The sequence below is a fragment of the Ornithorhynchus anatinus genome, chromosome X3 (assembly GCF_004115215.2).
Source record: "Ornithorhynchus anatinus isolate Pmale09 chromosome X3, mOrnAna1.pri.v4, whole genome shotgun sequence".
Lineage (NCBI taxonomy): Eukaryota > Metazoa > Chordata > Mammalia > Monotremata > Ornithorhynchidae > Ornithorhynchus > Ornithorhynchus anatinus.
This window is the reverse complement of record NC_041751.1, coordinates 18,909,621-18,927,009: the sequence shown is the minus strand read 5'-3', so window position 1 is coordinate 18,927,009 and position 17,389 is coordinate 18,909,621. Positions and strand designations below refer to the sequence as shown.

General features: G+C 45.2%; 1 protein-coding gene across 3 annotated transcripts in view; it reads right to left on the bottom strand.

The window, feature by feature from the left end:
- EXOC2 (exocyst complex component 2) overlaps nucleotides 1-9,869 on the bottom strand; it is a 163,452-nt gene extending 153,583 nt beyond the window's left edge. For 2 of the 3 annotated variants that reach the window (XM_007669078.4, XM_029053831.2), the window contains exon 1: nucleotides 9,509-9,614. The gene's annotated coding sequence lies outside the window, so the exon portion shown is untranslated. The other variant, XM_001507743.6, reaches the window with a different exon arrangement.
- Between the last annotated feature and the right edge of the window lie 7,520 nt (nucleotides 9,870-17,389).

The window sequence follows — 17,389 nt, the reverse complement described above, 5'->3', positions numbered from 1 at the left end:
CTTTCTACTCTGAATCTCCCCGGATAAGATGAAGACCTCTGACTGGCTCATGGTCCTAGGAACCAGAGCTCCAAAGTCACTTGGCAACGTGACCCAACCTTGATACAGGCAACATCTTCATCCCAGTCTTGAAGCATTAGTGGTCTGAAGGACAGTTCTATTGTTGTGTACTCTTCCAAGCCTTTGGTACAGTGCTCTGCCCACAGTAAGTGCTCAAACAATTGACTGAAGGAGCAATTTAAACAAATAAACTTAACTGCTACTTAGTGCCTGAAAAAGCCAAACAGGAAAGCAATCGAGGTAAATGTCATTTACATTTAATGGAGTTTTGAATCATGTGTGGGCTCAATGTCTATAGTGTGTCTGAAGCTGTGGAAATTTCCTATCCATCATATCCACGAAGGTCACCAACCCAAGGACATTTTTTTTGGCTATGAAGAGTTATTGGATCTTTTCCTCTTAAGATAAAAAAAAAAGCAAGGCTGAAGGACTTGCTCAACTATATGCTGAGTACCTTCCATTAGCACAGATAAATAAGATTAGCCATACCCCCAGGATCAAGATGCAATCAGTCAAATGATAAGGTGCCCAAATTCAGCTTCAGCTGAGTAATATAAGAATTTTGATGGTTGTTGAATTTCAGGAATTGGCACTCCCCTGCTCTTTCCAAGATAAGAGGAATGAATGCAATAAATTGTTAAACCTCCCAAGGTGGCTGAGTTTATTACAAAAAGATCGTTACATTTATTGCAACATAACTTTTTTAACATTGAGAAAAGTAGCATAGTCTAGTGGAATGAGCATGAGTCTGGGAGGACCTGGGTTTTAATCCTGACTTTGCCAATTGCTTGCTGTGTGACCGTGGGCAAGGCACTTAACCTCTCTGTGGTTCAGATTCCTCAACTATAAAAGAGGGATTAAATCCTACTCCCTCCTACTTGGGCTGTGTACCCCAAGTGAGACAGGGACTATGTCAAACCTGGTAACTGGGCAGCGCTAAAAACAATGCTTGGCACATACTAAGCACTTAGTGAATACTATTACTGTACTATTATTAGTGAGTGCTGGGGTAGATACAAGATAATCAGACTGGACACAGTCCATGTCCCACATAGGGCTCACGGTCTTCATCCCCACTTTATAAATGACGTACAGAGAAGCTAAACGACTTCCCCAAGTTCACACACCAGAGAAATGGAGGACCAGAGATTAGAACCCAGGTCCTTCTGACTCCCAGGCCCACGCTCCATCCATTAGGGCACGCTGCTTCTCATTTTTTGATTAAATACCAATGTAAACATTTTCTCTGTTAATTGGTAGCATTTTCATTGGTTAGGGGAAAAAGTCACTAAGAAAGTTAATATATACAGCTTTCCACTTCATCCAGGTGCCGGGAACAGGAGAAAGAGCAGATGTAGCCCTCAAGGTATGTCAGCCAGGGAATACGTGTATCAGCCAAGAAATTAAAATTCCCCCCAACTTCCAGGAAATGAAACCAAACTGGAAAGGGGTAATTTTACCAAAGAGAGGGAAAAATCATTTAAAAATGATATTGTGACTCTCAGAATGGGTTAGATGAAAAATAATTCCCAATGCCAGCAATCATTGGTATTTGTTGAGTACTATGCAGAGCACTGTACTACACGCCTGGGAAAGTACAACACAATAGAATTAGACGTGTTCCCTGCCCATAGCAGTAATTCAGAAATATGTGCCTGTCTAGACTGGAATTGTAATTCCTTCTGGATCTACATGTGGGCAACTGGATATGCCACTAATATATGTTTCACGATTCAGATGAATAAAAGTTATAAAAGTGTTTTTAAATGCAAGGATGGAAAGCTTGAACAAAATGTTGATATAATTATATATCCATCATTATTATTCAATCCTGCAAAGTGCATTTCATCTTTGGAACTGATTGGAATGCTAGGTGGCATTTACAACAGAAGATGGAAAGTTTAGAACCTTTGAATTCAACTCTTCTTTCCAGTCTCAAGGCCGAAAGCAACCGGTTGTGACAATCGTTTTTGTTACGTTTCCTTCAAACACTCTGGTAAAGAAGTATTACTATTCCCCAAAGAAGCAGCAAGGCCTAGTGGGAAGAGTACAGATTTGGGAAGCAGAGGACCTGGGTTCTAATCCCGGTTCCGCCACTTACCTGCCGTATGACCTGTGGCAAGTCACAACTTCTCTGTGACTCAGTTCCCTCATCTGAAAAATGGGGATTCAAAAATCTGGTCTACCTCCTACTTAGACTGATTAACTTGTATCAACCCCAGTGCTTATTACAGTGCTTAGCCAGAGTAAGGGCTTAAACACCAGAATTATTATCATCTTTGAGAGACTATTAAAATGGTAGGCAGTTATGTGTGTGGCCATCCACCTAATGGAAACCAGATACTACTCTTATCACTGAAGAGTCAAGTATGACCAGTTCTTCCATAAAAAAGGGTCCAGACTCTCCATTTCATAACTGGTTAGAGAGTTAGGAAAGTGCATCCAATATATGGCTAACCTTTTTGGAGATTAGACACTGCAGTGTGAAAACACAGTATCACAACTTCCTTAATTTGGCATTCTGAACGAATCTAATCCCGTGGTTTAGGAAAACTAGGTCTAACGCAACTTGCTATCTTAGCCCCTTGTACGGTTTTCTACACAAAGAAGAAGACACATATTTAAAAACCTATCTTCGAAATTATTTTGGTCATTACTGAAACATGGTTAACACTACAAATGGCAGACCTCAGCAAATGAACCCATGAAGAATGAGACAACCCCACTCGATGATGATGATAAATTCCTGAAGTTTTTTTGTTTTTTGGGGGGGAGAGGGAGGTTGGCTCAAAGCTGGAAGCAACTAATGAAAACAACCATGGCATCCATTTGAGGACTTTATTTTTCCCAAGAACATAAATCCAATCAATTTATAAACACTAAAAAATTTAAAAATTGCCCAAGAGCGGCATAAAGTAAAACAAGCTACATATATTAACCCCTCTGGAGGTCTTCGGGGGCCTAGAATTTTCACAGCCTTCAACACCAAGCCCATTCCTGCACGTTTGCCAGAAAAGAATAGGAAGTGAATAAACTAAACAATGCTGAAATTCCTAGTGATATTAAGAGTCCTTGCCTGTTTATTTAGAAAATAAAAAAGACGATAATTTTCACAAGAATGCTCACAAATGTTACCTTTTACAGAGAGAAAAAAATCATAAAAACATCACTAAGCTACTTCTAATGAAAGGACTGGAAAAACAGTGCGTCCACATAACTTTACGCTTAAATGGAAATAACAAAGTTTCATTTGTCTTAGCTTGTCATATCCGGTACGCTGAATCAAGCCAATATCAACGCCGATAAACACAGTAAATGAGCATGCCAAAATCAATGTTGCTTTTCAAGAAGGAAGGAAAGGGTCGGTAAGCTTAACGTCACTTTCAAATCGGTTAATTTTACCGAGTTTTCAAAATGCAACGTAAATCCTCAATTTTAGGGAAGGGAGATAGGATTTCTTGCTCCAAAAGGCGGCTTTGATTTTTCTTTAGTGAGATGGGATTGAACAGCAGCTTTGATTTCCCAATCACTCACTCAGATCCGTCACTTCTGTCAGGTAAATTAGGAGGTACTCTTTACTCCCTTTCTCCCACCTCACAAGATACTTCTTCAAGGCCATATATCTTGACAGGGGGAAAGCAAAATAATCAGAGCACTCAGCAGTGCCATTAACATTTCTGAGTCACCAGGGATTAGCAGGCTGGACCCAAAGCAGATGCTAGGAAGGCACTGGTTGAGGGGTCCAGCCACACAGTTCAGACTGTGCTGCAGCTGTGACGGATTGAAGCTGCTAACTGTGGAATCAAGCTCAGGAGAGACTCTGGGCACAGTTCCGGCATCCGAAATAAATTAAAGTAAACACTGTTGCTTTCTCTCATCCACCCTGTTAGCAGCCGCTCGGTCGGCTGGAGACCACACACCCAGACCACACAGCACCGGCTGAGTTCACTCGCACGCAATGTCTCGAAGCTGTCCCGCCGTGGAGGGGCAAGGGTCTACCCTTGTGGGAGCGTGTAGGGGTGCTTGCGTCCCCTTTTCCTCAGTGGCCAAGTACAAGGCGGTGCGGTTCGGGGAAGGGGAAAGAAAAAGAAAACAGATCCATAAACCTGGCGGTCACGGCCTTTTGCAAAAATGACTTGCACTCCCCCTAAACTAGTTTGGTAGCTGATGAAGGATTAAAAAAGCATCTATTTAACATCAATTAACCTTCTATCATATGTCAAGGGAGACCATCAATACTATAAAGGTATTTTAATGAATAATAAGAAACACTTTCAGTTCATTAGGATTAAGCAAATTACAGGAGCGTAATATAAATTAATTTTACCTTAACTGATGGGCATATTGCACTTTTAAACCTGTAACCTATTCGTATCTTTTCCAGCCCTGAAGCATACTATTGTGTGTGAACTTTAAGACACTTCACATTAAAAATGAAAGATGGAAATTTAGTTTAGATCTTTTATTTCCAACTTGTTTAAGAATAAGGATTCATGACTGCTTTAGAGAAACATTCCATGGGGGATTCAATCAATGGTATTTATTGAGCACTTAGTGCGTGCAGAGCACAATATAGCAGAGTTGGTAGACACATTCCCTGCCCTCCAGGAGCTAACATTCTAGAAGGGGAGATGTTAAAAGAAATTACAGATAGGGAAATCAAAATGCTAGAGGATGAATACCAAGCGCTCAAAGGGTACAGCTCAAAGGGCACAGGTAATGCTGAAGGCAGAGAGAATTGGGGAAAAGAGAGTTTAATCGGGGAAAGCCTTCTGGAGGAGCTGCGACCTTAGTAGGCCTTTGAAGGTGGGGAGAGTAGTGGTCTGGAATATATTGAGGGGGAAGGAGTTCCAGGCCAGAGGGAGCTGGTGGCAAAGGGGTCAGCGGAGAGACCGACGGGATCGAGATAGCGTGAGTAAATTGGCACTAGCCGGGCTAAGGTGGGTGGGCTGGGCTATAGTAACAACAGTGAGGCGAGTAGGATGGGGCGAGTCGATTGAGGACTTGCTTCCTTCCTTCCTTCAAACCCATTCTCACATTATTCTTGGGACAAATGAAGAATCACCACGCTGCGGAGAAGTAGCGATTTTGCAGCCCTGCTGGAAAAGATGGGCTTTGTTTCGATTACTTTATGTTCCCACTCCCTAAACCCAAATCAAGAAAAACACATTTGAACCCTAGATTATAAAAGCTACCCCATACATTGTAAGCTCCCTAAGACCAGGGATCTTATCTACTAACTCCATTATTGTTATGGTATTTATTAAGTGATTACTGTGTGCCGAGCAATGTACAAAGCACTGGGGCAGAAACGGAGGGAAAAGTTGTTCAGAAGCTGTTCCGAGAGGCAGGTGGAGTTAAAAGCCTCCTCCCGAGTCAGAAGGGGCGCCTGGGTGAGCCCTGGGAGGGAAACCCACTGGCTCTGAATCCAAGAGGAAGTAGTGAAGGGAAAGGATATTAGAAAGCTGCTCCAAGAGGCTGCACAGTCTGTGTGGAAAGACCCAGACCTGGGAGTCAAAAGCCAGACGAAGTCTTTGTCCCAGCTTTGCTGGTGGCCTGCTGTGTGACCTCAGGTAAGCCGCTTTACCTCTCTGGACACCTTCATCCGTAAGATGAAGTTGACGACACTTGCCTTTCTGCCTTAAAGGGAGACTTTGGGGATTGAGTAAAACGAGCACACGCTGGACCTACCAATACTATTTTCAATGCACTACTGGAGGAAAAAGCCTGTCGGCTTGCACCGGGCACCCGAGAATTAATTCTGAAGTGTGCTCGTGCCCACACACTGGAAACCAACTTGACGGCCCCTGGCATTTGAAGGCCACACCACGTTATGACAGCGAGCTCGGGCAGCCTGGTTGGTCCAACGATGGCTTCCCAACTTCTCCTTGCTGGACAACCCTTAACTGGTCTCCTCACCCCTCCCTGCTCCCTGAAGAGCGCACGTTGAGGTCAGGGTGACCTGGATCACCGATAGGGTACAAACCACGATCGGAATCTCAGATCAACCTTCTGGGGCAAACAATGTGTTAAACAGATGTGGGGAAATTGGATTTTCTGTGGTTTCCAATCAAAGCTGCCAATAGCTGCTTCAATTTAAAATTTCAAATATTGAATCTCACAGTAAACTAAAGAAACCATTTCCAGATTCAATGGGGTTGAGTCCCCACATGAAATTATTTTATACGCTTCAAGGGGTCTCAGGCCTCAAATGCTGCCTTTTGTTATTCTCATACCTCCTTCTTTATCCCATCATTGCTATCCCTCCTTTCCTATTGTGTTCAACCTCATTTCTAGTCTCCCTCTGCTGCCTTCTTATTCCAATGTCATTCTTCACTCCCTCTTCTCTCTGCCCCTCCCTATACATTCCCCCAGCTTCCTGTTCCTCCCTTGGACTACACTAACTCATTTGGGGAGCCTATCTGCTCATCTATTTTCAGCTGTCATCTCTGCAGATGACTCCTAAATCTACTTCATCAGCCTGGATCCTTCATTTACCTTACAATCTCACTTTTGCCTCTAAGACATCTCCAAAGAAACATTCTTTTGGCACCTTAAATCCCATTATCCCAAGCACTTTTCCTATCCCGCCTTGATTATTGTATCAGTCTCCTTGCTGACTTCTCTGCCTCCTGCCTCTCCCCACTCCAGTCCTTACTTTCCTCTGCTGCACCGGTCGTCTTTCTGCAAAAAATATTCAGTCCATGTTTTCCCACTCCTCAAGAACCACCAGTGGTTTGCCCATCAAACTCCACATCAAACAGAAAGACCCTCTGCACCTACTAGACCAAATCCTTCCCCATTTTCAAAGCCCTCCTGAACCTAGCTCCTCTTGGAGAAATTCCCTAATTTCCACTGCTCCTGGTCATGTCATCCAACAGCTACCCTTTGCACTTATGTAAATATCATCAATAGCATCACTGTACTAAGCATCTGCATTCCTTTTACGTAGTACTTTTCCCATACTCTTGCTGTTAGCAGTTGTGGCTATATTTCCTCTCTGCTCTGAGGGATGGGAAGAGGAAAGGGAAACAGTAAGAAAGGAAATGGTGAACCAGAAGGTGATCAAACAATACAGTGCTTTGCGCATAGTAAGCGCTCAATAAATACAAATGAATGAATGTGCCCAGGGGCATCTGAACTGTGCTCAAAAAAGGCAGCTGATTGAGGAAACAGCACAAGCCTAGATGCCAGCTGTTCTGGATTCTAATCCCAGCTCTGCCAATTGTCTGCTGAGTGACTCTGGGCAAGTCACCTTTCTCTGAGCCTCAGTTTCCTCATTTATACAATGGGGATTACATACCTACTTTCCCTCCCCGGTTTAGACTGTGAGCCCAAGGAGTCAGTCAATCGTATTTGAGTGCTTACTTTGTGCAGGGCACTGAATTAAGTGCTTGGGAGAGTACAACAGTAAAACAGACACATTCCCTGCCCACACAAGCTAACATTCTAATGCGTGAGATAGGTATAAAGAACTGGAAAAAAAGGAAAGGGAAAAGTGTGGAATATAAAATAGCAGAATTAATCAGTAACATCTAACCTCCACCCAGGGAGAAGGTGCTTAAGGGAAAAGCTGGCTTCCCTGTCCCTCTTCACCATCAGGATGGGAGAGGAGGGTTAAGCTGCAACAGTTGCTGAGTGCACCTGTGACCCGTGCGTCCTCCCGTAGTGAAGGCACATCTCTTCCTCTTGGTCTTCCCACCTCTCTTCTTCTTCCACTTGTGTCTGCGTCACCCTGACTTGCTCCCTTTGTTCTCCCCTCCTCCTCCCAGCCCCACAGCACTTAAGTACATAACTATAATTTATCTGTATGGATGCCTGTCTCCCCGCTTCTAGACTATAAGCTCATTGTGGGCAGGGAATGTGTCCATTTATTGTTAGTACAAAGGACCTAGTGCAAGGACTTTGTATTGTTAGTAATAATAATAATAATGTTGGTATTTAAGTGCTTACTATGTGCAGAGCACTGTTCTAAGCCCTGGGGTAGATACAGGGTAATCAGGTTTTCCCACGTGAGGCTCACAGTTAATCCCCATTTTACAGATGAGATAGCTGAGGCACAGAGAAGTGAAGTGACTTCCCCACAGACACACAGCTGACAAGTGGCAGAGCCCGGATTCGAACCCATGACCTCTGACTCCCAAGCCCGGGCTCTTTCCACTGAGCCACGCTGCTTCTCTGATGCTTTCTTCACAGTCCTTAGTACAAAGGACTGTACTAAGTTTGATCACCTTCTGGTTCACCATTTCCTTTAAATTGATTTAAATTGTATAAAGCAATACAATTTATTGACTGAAGCGGGAAAAGGGAATGGTGGAAACTCCATGATTCTGAGATGACTCGATTTCTGGTTGTTAGTATGCATGTGAGACAGGAGTGTGTCCGACCTTTGTTATTTACTCTCTCTCCTGGCGTTTGGCACACAGTAAGCACTTAACCTGTCTACCAACTCTCGAGAAGCAGCATGGCTTAGTGGAAGGAGCATGGGCTAGGGAGACAGAGGTTGTGAGTTCTAATCCTGGCTCTGTCACTTATCAGCTGTGTGACGTGGGCAAGTCACTTAACTTCTCTGTGCCTCACTCAGCGTGGCTCGGTGGAAAAAGCCCAGGCTTGGGAGTCAGAGATCATGGGTTCTAATCCCAGCTCCGCCACTTGTCAGCTGTGTGACTTTGGGCAGGTCACTTCACTTCTCTGGGCCTCAGTTCCCTCATCTGTAAAATGGGGATTAAGACTGTGAGCCCCACGTGGGACAACCTGATTCCCCTGTGTCTACCCCAGCGCTTAGAACAGTGCTCTGCACATAGTAAGCGCTTAACAAATACCAACATTATTACTATTATTGTTACTTCCCCCCACGAAGAGCGGCACCAAAGAAAGGAAGGAAACGGGGGGGGGGGGAGGGGGGACGGACGCTTTTAAGACCATTCATTCAGTAGTATTTATTAATCGCTTACTAGGTGCAGAGCACTGTACTAAGCGCTTGGAATAGAAGACCAAGAGCACCAGCATGACCCAGTAGAAAGTGCACGGGCCCGGAAAGCAGGGAACTGGAGTTCTAATCCGAGCTCTGCCAAATGCTTCCCATGTGACCTCGGACAAGTCCCTTAACTTCGCTGTGCCTCGCCTATTTCATCTGCGGAATGGGAAGCAAATCCGACTCCCTCCACTTTAGTCCACGCGAGAGAGGGACTGCGTCCAACCTAATCGGCTTTGCATCTACGCCAGCGGGAAGAACAGTGTTTGACACATAGGAAGCGCTTACCAGATACCATCATATATATAAAAAACAAGGCCGTTCTCCCCTCCCCCGCCGCCCTTCCTGCCTAGAGCAAAGGGGATACGGGGGGCGGGGAGGAGGTGGCCGAGAGCAAGCGACAAAGAAGGCAAAGGAGGAAGGGAGGGGGGAGACTCGGACAAGACGTTTGCCCTCTCCCCTGCGGAGACTCACAAAATCATCTCTGGCAGCCAAGATCGCCATGGGGCCGGCTCCACCCCGATCTCCCGGCCGGGAGGGTCCCCGCTGCCCAGCTCCCCCACGCGGAGTCTACCCACCGGCCCTCCAAACATTACCTCCGGGGGGGGGCTTCCCCCCTGCACGACTCCGGCAGCCGCGAAGTCCTCCACTTCCGCCCACACCGAGCCCGGAGCACATCGATCCGCCCACCAGCCGAGTTCCGAGTCATCGATCGACTCCCCGCTCCCCGCTCCCCGCCCAATCCCGGGCCCGGCCGCCGAACCGGGTTTCGTCCCTCGGCTAGAGGCGGACAGAGCTGTCGGCCATCGGGGTGATTTGAGGATGTCGGGGGGTGGTTATGAAAAGCCGGGGAATCGCCGGTCCCCGGGTCCAACCGGGCCCCGCTGCTACTGAGCATGCGCGCCCAATCCCCTGCCTACTGAGCATGCGCTCTGACCTCTCTCCGGCGCCTTGTAGTGTCTTCTCCCCAGTGCTTATTACAGTCCTCTGCACCCAGGAAGGGCTCCGCAAATGTCATCGACTATTATTATTATTATTATTATTATTCTCAGCACCCTCCAAGGTCCCCGAGAACGGACTTGATCCTTCCCTGCAGCCAGAGTTGGAAAGTCCTAGGTGTAATGATGGTGAATTATTCTATGCCCAGGGAATGTGTCTCATTCATTCGTACTTATTGAGCGCTTACTATGGGCAGAGCACTGTACTAAGCGCTTGGCATGTACAACAACCGATAGAGACAATCCCTCCCCAACAACGGGCTCACAGTCTAAACGGGGGAGACGGACAACAAAACAAAATCCTCCGCTATGTTGTGGCAGCACGGCCTAATGGCGAGAGCACGGGCTGGGAAGTCAGATGACGTGGGTTCTAATTCCGCCTCTACCGTGCCTGCTGTGTGACTTTGGCCAAGTGACTCAACTTCTCTGTGCCTCAGCTACGAGCTGAGCTACAAACTCAACAAGGGAAGCAGCGTGGCCCAGTGGAAAGAGCCCGGGCTGGGGAGTCAGAGGTCGTGGGTTCTAATCCCGGCTCTGCCGCTTGCCAGCTGTGTGACTTTGGGCAAGTCACTTAACTTCTCTGTGCCTCAGATACCCCATCTGTAAAATGGGGATTAAAACTGTGAGCCCCAAGTGGGACGACTTGATCGCCTTGTATCCCCCAGGGCTTAGAACAGTGCTTTGCACATAGTAAGCGCTTAACAAACACCACCATTTATTTTATTTTTTACCTCATCTGTAAAATGGGGATTAAGACTGTGAGCCCCACGTGGGATAACCCGATTACCTTGAACCTAGTCCAGCCCTTAGTACAGCGCTTGGCACATAGTAAGCACTTAACAAATACCATTATTATTATCATCACTCTCCCAAGCGCTGCTCAGCCCCCTGTCTGCTGTGTGGCCTTCTGCAAGTCACTTCAGGTCTCTGGGCCTCAGCTACCTCATCTGTAAAATGGGGATTAAGACTGAGCCCCACACGAGATAGGGACTGTGTCCATCCCGATTTGCTTGCAATAATAGTAATAATGGTGGGTATTTGTTAAGCGCTTACTATGTGCCAAGCACTGTTCTAAACGCTGGGTGGGGATACAAGGTGATCAAGTTGTCCCACGTGGGGCTCACAGTTTTAATCCCCATTTTCCAGAAGAGGTAACTGAGCCACAGAGAAGTGAAGTGACCTGCCCAACGTGACACAGCTGGCCCCATCCCAGCTCTTGGTACATTGCTTGGCACATAGTAAACGCTTAACAAATACCCCAATCATTATTACAATGCTCCGCGCACAGTAAGTGCTCAATAAATATCATTGAAAAGCACAATTTCAGCGTTTTGGAAAACCCTCTCAGACCTTAGTAAAAGAAAGCCTGCCAGTTTCCGGTGAGAATTGCTTGATAGTCTATGCCAATTCACTGACAAAAACTCCTAATAGTCTCGGTTCAGTCATTGCAGATGAAGAGAAGTGGTTCCCACCAATCTTTCATTCATTCACCCAATTTTCACATTACCTAAATGTTGACACTTTTTTTCTAATTTATCAGGTGGGTTTGGATATTTTTATTTGGCAAGAAACGTACACAGTAAGCACTCAATAAATACGATTGAATGAATGAATAAATGAATGTGTTCAGCGATTTGATTTGATTTGTATTCTCAATTCTGGCATAATATGCTGAGCCACGAGCTGATTTTTTTCCTTAATATGGTTTCTTGCATCAGTATCTATTTTGTAGAACTGAATGACAATTATGCTTTAATTTGCTTAATGATCAGCATAGCCTAGTAGAAAGAGCACAGCACTGAAAGCCAGGAGACCTGCATTCTATTCCCTGCTTTGACATTTGCCTGCTGTGTGACTCTGGGCAGTCACTTGATTTCTCCGTGCCTCAGTTTCTTCATCTGTAAAATGGGGATTTAATAATGTAATAATGTTGGTATTTGTTAAGCGCTTACTATGTGCAGAGCACTGTTCTAAGCGCTGGGGTAGACACGGGGGAATCAGGTTGTCCCATGTGGGGTTCACAGTCTTAATCCCCATTTTACAGATGAGGGAACTGAGGCACAGAGAAGTTAAGTGACTTGCCCACAGTCACACAGGTGACAAGTGGCAGAGCCGGGATTCAAACTCATGAGCCCTGACTCCAAAGCCTGTGCTCTTTCCACTGAGCCACGCTGCTTCTTTAACAACTGTCCTCTCTCCCTCTTAGACTATGGAACAGGAACTGTGTCTGATCTGATTATAGTGAATCTACCGGAGTCCTTGGCACATAGTAAACCCCTAACGAATGCCCCAGTACTGTTCTAATTATTGTTACATGGCTTCTTATCTGGGTGTCATGGAGGGACGTGTGCAGTCTTCAACTCTGAAATGCTACGAGGACACAGTTTACTCATAGTGAATAGAGTTTAAGAAGTAGGGATGCATGAAAATCAGAAAAACTGTAGCTACTATAATAAGCATGATTTCTTCCTCCGGATCCTTTTATTTCTAAAATAATTTCAAGGAATTCTGTACCTACCTCAGGAGATGTGCTTAGTAGCACTGTCAGTAGTTGCAAATGACTCTTCACCATGTGCGATCCCAAAAGACCATCTGCCTCCTTTGGATTAAATCTTGTTATCCTGCTTCCCTTTCTTGCGAAAATCTCATCGTTCACGGTAATTATTGCTCAAAACAGATCTGTATTTTGGGCAGAAATAAGGAAGCGAACGGTATTTCTACTCCAAAAGCAGAATGATATATTAACAGATGTTAAAGAGTCAATCTATGTCCTACCTAATTTGCACAGATAATTTTCCAATGCCACAACTCTCACCGTGGTTGGAAGTACGGAGTGATTTCCAGTTGCCATAAAGAATGGATCTCAGTCACAATCATGACTGTTTAAGTGAGGAACCCCTATTCCTCTTGACTGTGATGCTGTATCCCCTTCCCACCTGGCCTCTGATCGCCATAAAAATTAAACTTGAATTCTATGGCTAATTGTTTATCCTACCTCACCTCACTGATCTACTCCTACAGCCCAGCCTGCACACTTTGCTCCTCTAGCACCAGCTTCCTCGATTTCACCGCTGACCTGTTCCTCACGTCCAGCTGCTAGCCCGGAACATTCCTCACCCACCAATATATGCCAGACCACTACTCTCCTTTACTACTCCCACTTTACAACATTAGTAAGGTTACGTCTCCTCCAAGAGGCCTTCCCTGATTAAGTCCTCTTGTCCCCAGCTTCCTCTCCCCGCAGTGCAGTTTTTGCACTTGGATCTGTGACCTTTGAAAATTTGATATTGGAGGACTCTTTTTTTTTGTTCATGGTATTTGTTAAGCACTTACTATGTTCCAGGCACTGGACTAAGCACTGGGGTAGATACAAACTAATTGGTTTGAACACAGTCTCTGTCCTACATGGTGCCCATTTTACAGATGAGTTAACTGAGGCCCAGAGAAGTTAAATGACTCACCCTGCCCTAGGTCTTACAGCAGACAAGTGGCAGAGTAAGGATTTGAACCCAGGTCCTTCTGACTCCCAGGCCCATGTTCCATCCACTAAGCCATGTTGCTTACCAAATGCAGCTCTGAGGAAGAAATTACCATCTGAAGCATGTACATTCAGGGGGTATTTTTCTGTCACATCTGAATTTTGCTGCAGTCCCCTTCCCCATTTCTGTATATTGACAAATGTGGGTAGGGAATGTGTCTGTTTACTGTTGGATTGTATTCTTACTCTCCCAAGCGCTTAGTACAGTGCTCTGCACACAGTAAGCGCTCAATAAATATGATTGAATTCATTCATATTTATTGAGCGCTTACTGTATGCAGAGCACTGTACTAAGCGCTTGGGAGAGTAAATGAACATTTATTAATGTTCGCTCTAGTTAAATGTCTTATAAGTGAGGAGAAAGAAGTCCGGCAGCCTACTTTTAGAATTCGTATTTGTTCATTTGCACTGTATTAAGCGCTTTGTTTGTTGGTAAGGGTCCATCCATAAAGTCCAGGCAAATCCAACCGGAGTCCCCCTCTAACATGCCAGATCCCTCTGCCTGCCCTACTTGTATCCCAGCTGAGCGCAGTGTTTTGATTTATCTCCAGACTCTGCTTCCTCGATGCATTTCCTCAGCTCACCCGAGAAACAGTAGCCTTCTTCAGTTCACTTTAATAAAGGACTGGTTTGGGTGTTCTGGTGACAGCCATTCTTCTCACAGGACCTCGGTAACGGGGAAATGAGAAAGCGCAGGTAATTTGAAGTCCCTGCACAATCAAAAGCTGAAATCTATTCCTAGAATTCGACTCTCACCTTTCACCAAAGTTTTGATAGATTGACGATATTGACTGATTTGAGTTTCCCCTCCTTTTCTTTGCCTGCCTGTTCTCTGGAGGAGGTTCGGTTGAGCAGTGAAATAGCCGAAGAGTGAATAATGAATGGGAGGATGAGAAACAGTGCCCTGACTCATAGGTGACAATTCCAAGAGAGAAGGAAAGGATGGGAGTGATCACCCTCAAGGGGTCAGTACCCACAACATTTTGGACCTGGTGGGATACCTGCCGCTGGGGCTCAGAGCCAGAAAGAGGCCAGTGGAAGAGTTATCAGCCCCTAACTTGCAGGAAGAGGCTCCTGGCTGGTTCAGGGGCCTGCAGGGTTCTCTTCACCTCACCGGGCTGTGGGAGCAGGTCAGAGGCTGGTGCCCAAGAGGACCAACTTTCTGGAGCCAGGGCAGAGCAGAGTAAGCTTTTTCCTGGGCTGCCTACTGTGTGTGAGTCTTAGATTGTGACCCAACCCCTGCCCTTCCCCACTGAGGGACAGGGACTGTGCATAATTCCTACCTGAGTAATCTTTCCCGGCACTTATTACAGTGTTGTGCACCCAGTAAGCACTTAATAAATATGTTTACTACTGCTATGAATCGCTTAGAGTACTACGGAAATAAGACACAGTCTCTTGTATCTTCTTTCCTCCTTTGCCCTTCCTCACCTAGTTTTCTCCTTCACCCCTCTCCCTTGACCTTTCCTTTCATCTTCCTCTTCCTTCTTCATCCCCCCACCCCTTCCTCTTTTTCCTTCTCTCCTCAATTTCCTCTCTCGCGGCTTCCAAATCCTTCCCCATAATTCCAGCCCCGATGCCTGCTTTCTCTATGTTCCCTGCCAAAATTTCTCCCTTACTAAAGAGGAAAAGCTGACTACCCTATACTGTCAGGCTTTATTGAGCACTTTATCCTGCAGAGCACTTTGTAAAGCACTTGACAGTGTACAATAGGACATGTAAACACAATACCTGAACTCAAGGAGTTTAAAATCTAGGGCAGGGAGACAGATACTAAAATAAATTACAGATGGAGGGAAACAACGTGTATAGTCAATCAGTAATGGTATTTACTGAGCACTTATTGTGCTCAGAACACTGTACTAAACACCTGGGAAAGTACAATATAACAGAGTTGGTAGACACGCTCTCTTCTTCTCACAAGGAGTTTTTTTAAAAATGGTATTGTTAAGTGCTTACTACGTGCCAAGCCCTGTATTAGGTGCTGGGGTAGATACAAGATAATCAGGTTGGACACAGTCCCTGTCCCATACGGACAGTCTAAGTAGGAGGATGTAGGATGTAATTTTACAGATGAGGAAACTGAAGCATAAAGAAGTTAATTGACTTGCCCAAGATCACACAGCAGATGAGTGGTGGACCCAGGATTAGAACCCAGGTCCTCTTACTCCCAGGCCCACTCTCTTTCCACTAGGCCAGTGCGGCTGTCAGTCTAGAAGAGAGCTTACAAACTTGATAATCAGGCCTCGAGTATCAAGCACTGACTGAGTCTGAGGACCGTTTGGTCCTTCCGATTGTTTGATGTTAGTATGGAAATAATAAATCTAGGAAAACTATAGAAAAGATAAACTAAAATGATCAAGAATTAGAGCAGCTTCTCTTTGAGGGAAGGCAGAAATTATTAAGATTTTCAAATCGGAAAATGAAGAGTGAGGGAGAATGTGAAAAGTCGGCACAATCAAGTAGCGGGAGGATGGGGTAAGTAAAGAATCGTCAGTCATGAAATATCTCATTACAGGATGCCCACTGAAACTTAAAGGTGGCCAGGTGAAAACACTTCTTTACCAAGTAGTACAAAGCACATTATCACAGGAAGTTGTACAAGCTGCTATATTCACAAAACAATTAGAAAAATTCACCAGTAATTGGGGGTTACGGATGTTAGAAGGAAAAATTTGGAATAATCGGTTAGGGATCCTAAGCGGGAACTTGGAATGTTAGAAGGCTGAAGCGTGTCTCTAATAATTTCATGGTGAATTAGGAAGGAGGAAACCTAGGGATTTAGAAAGTACATCCCTTACCATGAGTATAGATGACAACTCGGGTAACTGCCCAGTTGTTCCTGTAAATATTTTGGTGTTTCTTTTGGGGACAAAATATTAGGCTGTTACTGGTGATCTAATTTGCATGTGAAGTTAGGCCTGATATATAAATACGTAGGAAGAATTGATTTGTTTTCAAATGATATATGTCATGTGTAGCAGGTCAAGCTAGCTGTCAAGGTCACAGTAATGCATTTGTGTAATATACCAGGGATGGTCAGTCTTATCTACTGAAAAACTGCCAAGCAAAATCATAATATGGCTGAGGGCTGATGATTTAAAAAAATTGTTTAGCTGCGAGCAGACATTCCTTTCTGGAGGATTGGGGTGGGAAACAGTGGCAAGCAGTGTTCTCGGGGATAAAGGGACTAGTAACGAGCAGTAGAGATGAGAAAGAAACAGTTGAGGCAAGGGTCTCCCTAATCAAACAATTGATGGTATTTATTGGTCACCTCCTATGTGCAGAGCACTGTGCTAAGGGCTAGAGAGAGTACAGTAGAGTTTGTAGGCATGATCCCTGCTCTCAACAAGCTTAAAGTCAACAGACACTAAAATACAGGGAGGGGGAAGCAAAGAAGTGCTTAGGAGAGTGTTCTGCACACAGTAAGTGCTCATTTAATACCATTCATTGATCCCTGATTGAGAAGAGCGATTTATCAAGGAAGGCCTTCAGCCTTTGGACCCATGTTGGGGTGGAGTTGCTGCTCCCACCCAAAGATCTGGAGGAGCACCACACTGTAGCCTACCGCCGTGGGAAAATACTGAATGATAAAGAAAACGTGCGCCCAAGCCGCATAGCAAATGAAGAAGAAGTACATGTTGCTCGCAACCAACTGTTTGGCCACCCTCATAACGTAATCAATGCTGCCTTTGAAAAGGCACCGCCCAAATTACTCCATTCTGCTGCCTGAATCATTTTCCTTCAAAAACGTTTAGCCCGTGTTCCCCCACACCCCGAGAAACTCCAGTGGTTGTCCATCCACCTCCTCATCAAGCA